Source organism: Chionomys nivalis, chromosome X (genome assembly GCF_950005125.1).
Source record: "Chionomys nivalis chromosome X, mChiNiv1.1, whole genome shotgun sequence".
NCBI lineage: Eukaryota > Metazoa > Chordata > Mammalia > Rodentia > Cricetidae > Chionomys > Chionomys nivalis.
The window spans coordinates 17,462,372-17,472,716 of record NC_080112.1 but is presented as its reverse complement, the minus strand read 5'-3'; positions in this window follow the sequence as shown (position 1 = coordinate 17,472,716).

Genomic DNA, 10,345 nt, shown 5'->3' with positions numbered 1-10,345 from the left:
GGTGAAGCTTACAATGAATGAGCAGGAATGAAAGAGTATAACTATGGACTGCATTAACAGATCTATACACTGGGTGTGGTGGCACACACTTCTAATCCCAGTTCTTGGCAATGGGCAGGAGCAGTAAGCATTTAAGTTCATCCTTGGATATACAGTAAATTCAAGACAACCTGTCTCAAGAAAACAAAAATAAAATAGGCTGACAAATCTTAGACATTAGCCTTTTCTTATCTCCAAATCTCATGGTGTAGAAGTTTGCTTATTATACTTTCAGACCACTTAGGGATGTTGTTCAGTGGTAAACAATTTGACCAGCACCCATGAGGTCTTAGTTTCAGGTTCAATCTCTGGTACTGGTAAGACCAAAACAAAATTAAAAAAAAAAATCCATCCCTTCCAAATCAACCAACAAAACAACAACAAAACCCCTCCCATACCCAAAGTGATAATGCTAGCTAGACCAAATCATTCATTCAGTGAATATGTACTATGGACCAGACACTATTATTGATCTGAGAATAAAAGTGTTAATGAAGAAGAATTAAGGAAAGAAGAATTGTGTGTTTTAAAAGATATTAAGAAGACACACTCTGATGATAGTTACTGGGAGCAAATGCAATCAGGGTGAAATGCTAGACATGACTTGGTCAGAGATAGCAATGTTTTAACTGGGGTAATAAGGATTGAAAAATGCTGTAGAAGGCAATTTGAGGCACACGCTCACATGATGAGAAAGCAACTACCAGGTGAAGATCTAGGGAAAGACTGTTCCACCCAGAGAAGAAGGGAAAAAAAGACAGGAACATTTTTTTTTTTTTAAAGTCAATGTTGTTGAAGTGCAGTGAGCAAGGGATGGGTGTGGGAGAAGATGAGATCAGGAGGTGCTGTGGGATTCCCCTCTGTGTGCTGTGAATACCATTGGTTAATAAAGAAACTGCCTTGGCCTGTTGATAGGGCAGAACTTAGGTAGGCGGGGAAAAACTAAACTGAATACTGGGAGAAGGAAGGCAGAGTAGAGAGAAGCCACGGAGCTGCTGCTGGAGACAGACATGCTGAAACTTTGCTGGTAGGTCACAACCTCATGGTGATACACAGGTTAATGGAGATGGGTTAAATTAAGACATAAGAGTTAGCCAATAAGAAGCTAGAGCTAATGGGCCAAGCAGTGTTTTAAATAATATAGTTTCTGTGTGGTTATTTCTTGACTGAAATGCTGGGTGGTAGGGAAATGAACTAGGAGCCCCTTGCAACAGAGAGGTGCTGGGGGCCTGGCTGGGAGGGGCTTGTAGATTTCCAAGAATGGTTTATATTTAGTTTGCAGCAGAAAATCCCTAGAGAGTTGATATTTTTAAACAATTAGTGATGCTGAGGCTGGGGACATGACTCAGTGTTTAAGAGCACTGACTGCACATCCAGAGGACCTGCGTTCAATTCCCAGCAGCCACATGGCATCTCACAACTGTCTGTAACTCCAGTTTCTGTGGACATGACACCCACCGCAAAACACCAATGCACATATAATACAACTAAATAAATTTAAAGCAAGCAATTAGTAATGCTGTGTGATTTTTACTTAAAGAGAAAATTTTTAGTCTGTGTATTTAGATTTTTTTCTTTTTAAAAAAACTGTTTTGAGGCCTGGAGAGATGGATCAGTGGTTAAGACCACTGGCTGATCTTCAGAGGTCCTGAGTTCAATTCCCAGCAACCACATGGTGGCTCACAACCATCTGTAATGAGATCTGGTGCCCTCTTCAGGTCTTCAGGCAGACATATAAGGCAGAACATTATATACATAATAAATAAATAAATCTTAAAAAACCCAAAACTATGTTGTAATTAAAATATAAAGCAATGGGTTTTATTATAGGATTTTCACACCTTCCCATCCCTTCTCTACCATCCCTTCTCCCACTGTCCTCTTCTCTACTCAAATGTTTCCCTTTCTGTTTTCATGCCATTGTCCTCTCGTTCCCCACCAAGAAGATTCCAGTTTTTTTTTTTTTAAACCTTCAGTGTGAAAAAAGAGCTAGAAGGTTAGAAAAGAAGTTGTCTCAGCAACCCAAGCAAGCAAAAGAAGGGGTTTGGGGTTAGAGTAGAAGCTACAGGTTGGGATTTGATTCAGGACATATTTTGGTAATGGCTAAAATGGGAGGGGTATTAAGAAGTTTGAGTTTTAATGAATCTTCAGGCAAACTTCACAGTTTGGGAAAGGCGGGGTCAGGGCAAACCACTCAAAACTCATCAAACTTTGTAATTAGAACATTCAGAAGAACAATACACAATTCTAAGGACAGTCACAGTGGGTTTTCCCAAAACTCCAGTGGGCATTTGTGTCCTGTAGCAGGGCCAGTTAAGCTTTTCCATCTGGTCTATGTTAAATGGTGACATTATTTAATGTTTACTCTTTGGTATCATTTTCACCCATGCCCCAGCTTTGTCAGATGCCTTAACAAAAGGTAAAAAGCACATCACAGATATTGAAACCACTCAACTGGCCAAAGGAAAGTCTATGCATATATTTCTTGCTTTTGGGCTTAGGGTCTTCATATATTAAAAAAGGCTTCTGGTGGGAAAGTTGAAAATGTTATCCTAAAATATTTCCATGACAACCAGTACTTCTTTGCTATACCGATGTTAGTCTCCTATTGCATAAGTAACAGCCAACAAACGTAAATTACAGCAAACAATTACGTCAAAGGATGACTTGGGAGTTTTCAGTACAGGAGTGATATGGTAAGATTTATGCTTCAGGGAGATGATTCTGACGACAGAGATGACAGACAAGAGAGGAAAGGTTAGTGGAAACAACTGGTCATAAGGGATCATGGCAATAGTTCAAGTGAGAGATGATGGTGCTAATATCAGAGTTGGGATTGGATTCATTCTGGATGCATTTTTATGGGTAGAGATAATAGTATTTCCTAAGGATTGGATGTGGCGATTAAGGGAATGAGAAGAAGGCAAAGATTAAGAAAAGGTGATTTAAAATGACTCTCTAGGTTTTTGACCTGAGAACCAAATGAGTCACCACTATGCACAGGATAGAGAATGACTACCTCTTAGGCTCTTGAGCATTTGAAGGTGAGACAGAGGAGGAAGGCCAAAAAAGGTGAGTGAGAACCAATCAGTGGTATAGGAGGTAAAAGAGAAGAATGTGGAAACTAAAGGAGAAAATATTTCCTAAAGAAAGAAGTGGCAAACTGTACAAATCATTGATGGAAGATGAGATGAGGCAGAATGTTGGTCAACTTATCTATCAAGTAGAAAGTTGTTGGAGAGCTTTGTGAAGACCCATTTCAATAGAGTACTGGAGAAGAAATCCAAAAGAGATGTTGAGAAGGAAATGGGAGACAAGAGTATAGAGGAAAGAATTATAGGCAACTGTTTTGAGGAGGTTTTTGTTGTGCAAAAAAATACAGACAGGCATCAAATCTAGAGGAGAATGTGATAATTTATTAAACTATGTTGCATGATAATGGGATACAGTAGACGGGAGAAACAGGTGTGCAAGAAGAGAAGACAATGGCCTTGTGAGATGCTCCAGTTTGTGAAGTGCCTCTTGTGCAAACATGAATCTTTGAGTTTGGATTCCTAGAGCTGAAAGAAAAGGCTAAGTATGGTGGCACACACTTGTAATCCCAGCACTCACTGGAGGATGGAGAGTGGCAAGTCTACCCAATTGGAGGGCTCAAGGTTCAGGGAGACATGGTGTCACAGAGATAAGGTAGAGAGCAACTACAAAAGGTCTCTCTCTCTCTCTCTCTCTCTCTCTATATATATATATATATATATATATATACACACACACACACACATACACACACAGAGGGGGAGGGAGGGAGAGAGAGAGAGAGAGAGAGAGAGAGAGAGAGAGAGAGAGAGAGAGAGAGAGAGAGAGAGAGAGCCAGGTTGTTCAAGCCCTGAAGTAAGCTATTTCAATTGAAAGATGTAATCAAACAGCCTTTGGCTGAGCAATTACATTTATCAGGACGTCTTGCAGGGCAGCTAACATCATCTAGCCTTGCACTGTGCCCAGTGTTTTCAACATCTCTTCCGCATCATTATATGCTGTTCTTTTGTTCAGTTGGAAGACTTATTTTTTAACTGTTCTCTCAAAGTCAATTGTTGAATATCAGTAGACATCATACACAGAAGAAATGGAGACCATCCCTTCTGGGACTTAGGTGCTTCTGGAAATACTTACAGAATATGCATCGAAAGGATTTGGAGTCCTACAAATGTGGGTAACCAAAGGAGTTAGTGTATCCAGACACAGATAATGATGACCTTATTGGTGCCCAGAGGTTAATGAAGCTTGGGCAAAGTTCCCTTAAGTCAGGGATTCCTGTGATTTAGTATACAAATCTCAAAAGACGCCTACCCTTAGTGGACTTTAGAGGGCTGGAGAAAAGCCCACAACTCCTCATTTCTCATACTCTCTAAGGAGGTATTGATTCTGAGTCAGAAACCACACTTTGAGAACTATTGACAGAAGGAAGGAATCAATCCCATCTTGGCAGTTGATACCAGAAAGAGCTTCATAGAAAATGTATGTGACTGAGACCATCGATGGAAGGTTCAAAAAGATACTTCTCTGTTTCTTCAGATGGCATCTGAAAGTAAATTGATCATATGATGATCCACTTTAATTGCTAACAAAATGATAAGGGACACATCCATTCTTTTACCGACCATCCCTAAGAAATGTCAATTTTTGGTAGGACAATCTTAAGGAATGCCCATGTTTTGTCAGATAAACATGATGGGGAAAGTTTGAATGACAGTTATTTCTGTTCTGTGAATTTAGATTCTATGACTTCTACATCACTTATAGAGGAGGAAAGGGGATCACAGGTGGTTTTCATTTCCTACCATTAAATAGGATGGATTATTAATCAACATTCCAGAAAGATAGCCATTCTGTAGTCTCTGAGAAACTGTCACTGAGTTAATAGCATCAGACTCTACCCAAGTGATGAAGAAGCTTCATAGCATGCCTCCCTGTTGGCCAACATTCTTTGCTTGAATTTTTAGATTGAGTAGAGCCCAGCAGTGGTATTAGTCTCCCTGGAAGTTTGCACAGATGAACACACTGATACTTCGTAGTTAGTTGGAGCTATCTCGTTATAAATTAGAAAGATGTTTTGGTTGAAAGCATATTTATTTTTAAATGCCTTAATATATTTAGAGAAGTAGAATGTCTAGACTTCAGAGTGTTTTGCTGCATCCTTTATCATACATTTTAAACTTCGCTAGTTTCTGCCAAGTTACTACCAGGACATGCTGAGCTGATTTACATCAACAACCAAGAGAATAATCAGGTCCTATCTTTTCTTAATACTAGCAGTCTCTGTTCTTTCGAACTTAGGCCAAGCTGAATGTTGGAAATATTTTAATTTGTACTTCGCTAGCAACCAGTGAACTTAGGTTAAGTCAGATGTTTGTTGACTCAACGTTTCTTCCTCTGATTTGCCTGCTTTATTGCAGGCTTAGTTTTCCATTGATTTGTTTGTCTGGTCTTCATGGTTTGTAGTTCTGTGTACACACACACACACACACACACACACAGAGAGAGAGAGAGAGAGAGAGAGAGAGAGAGAGAGAGAGAGAGAGAGGTGCATGCTTGCAACCGTTATGAGCAAGTGAGCAGGTACCACAAGATTTTCTTTCTCTTGGCCGTTTATCTTGTAATGTCGATTGGGGCACACATATTCACTGTGTTTCAATTGGTAAAGCGTTTCCTTTATTACTTCCGAAAATCATGTCAGGCTTGGATCATTCCCATCTCAATATATTTATTGAAATATATTTGCCATATACACATCTCTATTTTCTTTTATTAGTTTAATAGTATATTTAATGATTATATCTTTAACCTTACAATATTTCCTTTTATAGGAAGTATGAGAAATTAATTAGTGTGGGGAAATTAAGAAAGTTTTAGACATATTAGGGTGTCTGTCAAAGAAGAGATGTCTCTCCGAGCTGGAGACAGAAACTTGTGAGTTGAAGTTATATAAAAGGCTTTTCTCCAGGAAAATATCATTGTGTATTATTTGAAACTTGATTTTGTGAAATAGCTCTTTATACACCTTTCTTTGCTTTATCAATTGTAAATCAGATAATAAACATAAGTGATGGCTCCTAAAAAAACCAAACAACAACAACAAAAAAACAAAATCCCCTAGGCTAAGATCAGATGGAGGGTATAGAAGCAAAGGAGAGAACAGAACCACAGATTCTGGAAGCAGTCTTGAGATTTACAAATTGAGCAGAGTTGACTGAGAAGAAAGGACTAGGAAAATTAGAAAACCCAGAGAGGGTGGCTTTGCCATGAAAGCCAAGAGCATGTTTGAAGAGTAAAATAAAGTGTGAGGTGGCCGCCTCTGCTTCACAACTCTAAGACAGAGCCACACCATCGTATTTAGTAACAGTGAAGTAATTAATGGCCTTGGTGGCACAGTCACAGTGGAAGCTCTATGCCATGCTTGGAGTGAACCTAAAGGTAAAATGTTGGGATAGTGACTGTAGACAAATTCAACGAGCTGTGCTGTGGAGAGGACCAAAGACATGGAAATGGAGGCTGAAGATGAGGTGTTAAGAGTATACTTTAATAATGATAGAAAATAATGCAATACTCTCTTGGGCATCTCTTAAGACACCAATTAGACTTTTAAATTGTATCTTCCATTTTCCTCGTTATTAGCTTTCTCCTTAGAAGTTGGCTGCTTTGACTTATCATCTTAGTGTGTCCATTTCCCCTTGTCAGTTGCTGTTACACTTTGGTAAAAGGTGTGGGGTCCTCAGTACATCTGAAAGTCAAAGTTCATCTGCTAGGCTTCCTTTCTGAAACAGGCAATTATTCAAGCGAATGGGTGAGAACCTACAGAAGAGTTCCTCTTTCTTAAGTGTAGGCAGGGGACGATCAAAGTCTGAATACCTAGTAGCTCAGAAGTTTGGAAAGCATCTTACTGGATGCATTGGAGGATGTAACAGAGTTACTAACATGTCCTTTGTCACCATGTCCTATATTGACCACCAATCATCTGGGCATTTTCCTTTTCTTTTTCCAACCAGAGGTACCACTGTGGCTTCCCTCTCTGTACATGGGATGGGATATTTAGAAAGTTGTTCTTGCTGGATGTAGCCAGAGGTGAGCACTACAGCAAGACTGTGCAAAGCTGGGGGCGGCCACTCTGCCTTGGCCGACCTTCAGCTCAATTTGTTGCTTTTTGTATCATGACTCTAGGTCTAGGCTGAAGCCAACTTTGAGTCCTTTCTGGGGCTCCACTTCGAAGATTCATGATCGGTTCTTCAAAATTCTTCCCCTGTTGCTAGATTAGCAGAACATGATTTCCAGAACTTCAGTACTGCTTCTACGAGGTCACCAGCACTGTGATCTGCCACATGGACTAGAAAGTCAGGCTACCTGGCTTAGGTAAACAGCGTACACTCACTGTGACTCTGTTTACTCCATTTTAAAAAGACGAGTAATCAAGGTAGCTGATGTGTAGAATTATTTAAATGGATGAATACATGTAAACTAACTGGCTTGCTATGATTTTATATTCTACTAGGGAAATTTTTTTCTAGGACTCTCTGGATTGTTTGTCCTATTTTTCTAGTTTTTTTTCAACATTTTAGTGGGATTTGGAAAGAGGATAAAACTGTATGACATTGACTCAGTCTATCACTTAAAGTTATGAATGAACACTTGTCATTGAAAACTATGTTTAAAAAAATGTTCTAAGTTCTTAACCTTCTAACGTTTGGAGTTGCATCTTCTCTTTATTTAGCTAGAATAAGATACTATTGTACGAAACTTTAGAAAGCAGGTGAGGTACTACATGCCTGTAGTTCCAGAATTTGGGAGACAGAGACAGACAGACAGACAGACAGACAGAGACAGAGAGAAACAGACAGAGAGAGAGATGATCTGAGTTTGTAAGTGTGAGACCAACCTAAGAAACAGTGAGAATCTGTCTCCAACAAAACAGAAGTAAACAAAACAAAAGTCTTAGCATTCTTCCTTTCAAAGGAGGCAAAGACTAGAACTTCACCAGGACTGAGCGTCTGTTTAGAAGAATGTCCCAGGGTAGAATCGAGTCAAGGTCTTTTGTTACCTACCTGGTTCAATTCCATGACTTCTAAAAACATGGAAATGATTGCTCGCTAGCACATTCCCCCAGGCCTTAAACTTCATTTTGTCTGTGGGCTTCCTAACCCCTTTCTTTTTTTTTTTTAGAGCCTTTATTTTTATTTTTTTAATATTTATTCATTATGTATACAATATTCTGTCTGTGTGTATGCCTGCAGGCCAGAAGAGGGCACCAGACCTCATTACAGATGGCTGTGAGCCACCATGTGGTTGCTGGGAATTGAACTCAGGACTTTTGGAAGAGCAGGCAATGCTCTTAACTGCTGAACCATCTCTCCAGCCCCCCCCCCTTTCTTCTTAAAACAGTGCTGTGCCTCTTTCTACTGAAATCCAGTCCTTCCACCTGCCTTTCATTTCCATCCTCTCACACTGGTTTCCTTGCTGTTTGATATTGTTAGTGCCGCCTTCATTTTTAAACTTTACTTTTCCTTTCCATTTTCATACAGTTTTCTAGTGCATGTTGCGCATCTTCCCTTTTCCATACCTCCTAACCTTTCTTTTCCCTCCTAGATGTCTCCTTTATTCCTCTGGGCAATTTTGTCATTTTATGTATATGTGCATGATTTTATCCGATGATATAAAGCCTAGGAACTACAGATAAGAAAAAATATGGCATTTTTCTAAGATTGGCTTAATTTGCTTACTATGATTATCTCTACTTGATTAATTTTCCTGCAAGCAACATAATTTTTCTAGCATACTCAACCTCTTGCTCCCAGCTGGATTCTTTCCATTGGTCTTTAATCACACAAAAATCTATTCCTTTAATTAAAAAAGCAACAGTAGAAGCTCCTCATCCTGCATTCTATTCTATTTCTCCCCTCTCTCCCCTCCAAACTCCTACAAAGGCCTTTGTATGTGACCAGTACTTGCTCTTCCTCTCCCGTTTCTGCATCCCTCTTGACTCTTTGTCTTTGTCACTTAAGCATACAGCTCTCCCTAGTGTCACGTATGGTCCCCTTGGCTTCTAAATCTAACAAACCCTTTCCAGTCTCAGTTGTCCAAATCTTCTGTGTCTTAGTACTATTTGGCAGCCTGCCTCTAGGGTATTAGCTCCCTTCTGCTTTGCCTCCTTGTCCATTCCTTCTCAATAGTGTTTGTGATGTTTTAAAAAAAGGTAATTATAAAACCCTACAGTGATGTCTCTGGCTCAGACGCCTGCCCTGATGGGATTCTCATTGCTTCTTCAAAAGAGCATTCTCAACGTGGAGCTTTGTCTTTTCCTTCCAAACACAACAGCCTTCCAGCTCAGGGAGAAAGGCCCAGTCACCCACTGACTCGTGCAGTCCCTGGATCCAGAGGTTCGCCTTGATATCCTTTCTTACTTATATGCAACTGAGTACCAAGATTGTTGATTTGGTTGTGTAGCCAGGGACCTCTCAAACCCATTCATGTGCACACGCAGCTATCATTGTCCCTTCCCTAAGTTATGAGAATAGTCCTCTGCTTATTTCTAGTCACTGACTACCTTAGTCTCTTTGCCTCACTATAGCCGTACTAATTTTTTTTTTAAATTTCAGATATTCTCTTTTATTTCTTTTCTTTCCAGGCAAGTTTAAAATACTTTGTTGTATCCACTAGACAGGCAGATACAGTGAGATGGGGGATGCTTTTATAAAGGTATAAGATGCTCTCTGATGACTTCTTGACTTTCTTTTTAAAAATTTTTATTTATTTTTTAAATGTTATTTTACATTCTAAGCACAGTTCTCCCAGCCTCTTCCTCCCATCTCCCATCATCTCCCCCTACAACCCACCCCTCATCCACTCCTCCCAATGGATAAGGGCTCCCATAGGGAGTCAACAAAGTTTGGCACATTAAGTTGGGGCAGGAAAGAGCCTCTTCCTCTTGCATTAAGGTTGAGCATGGCTTGGGTTCCAACAAGCTAGCTCACACACCAAGGATAGATCCTGGCCTTATTGCCAGGGGCCCCTCAGATAGTCCAAGCTTCTCCATTGTCTCCCACAGATAGAGGGTGTAGTTCGGTCCCCTGGAGACTCCACAGCTGTTGGTCTGGAGTTCACGGGTTTTCACAAGCTTATTCCTCCATTATGATCTTGACTTCCCTTACTCATATATTTCCTCCTTCCTCTCTTCTATTGGATTCCCAGAGGTTGGCTTGATGCTTGGCTGTGTGATGTGGGAGTGATTTCTTTCTAATCTGTTGCTTTCATTGGTTAAATA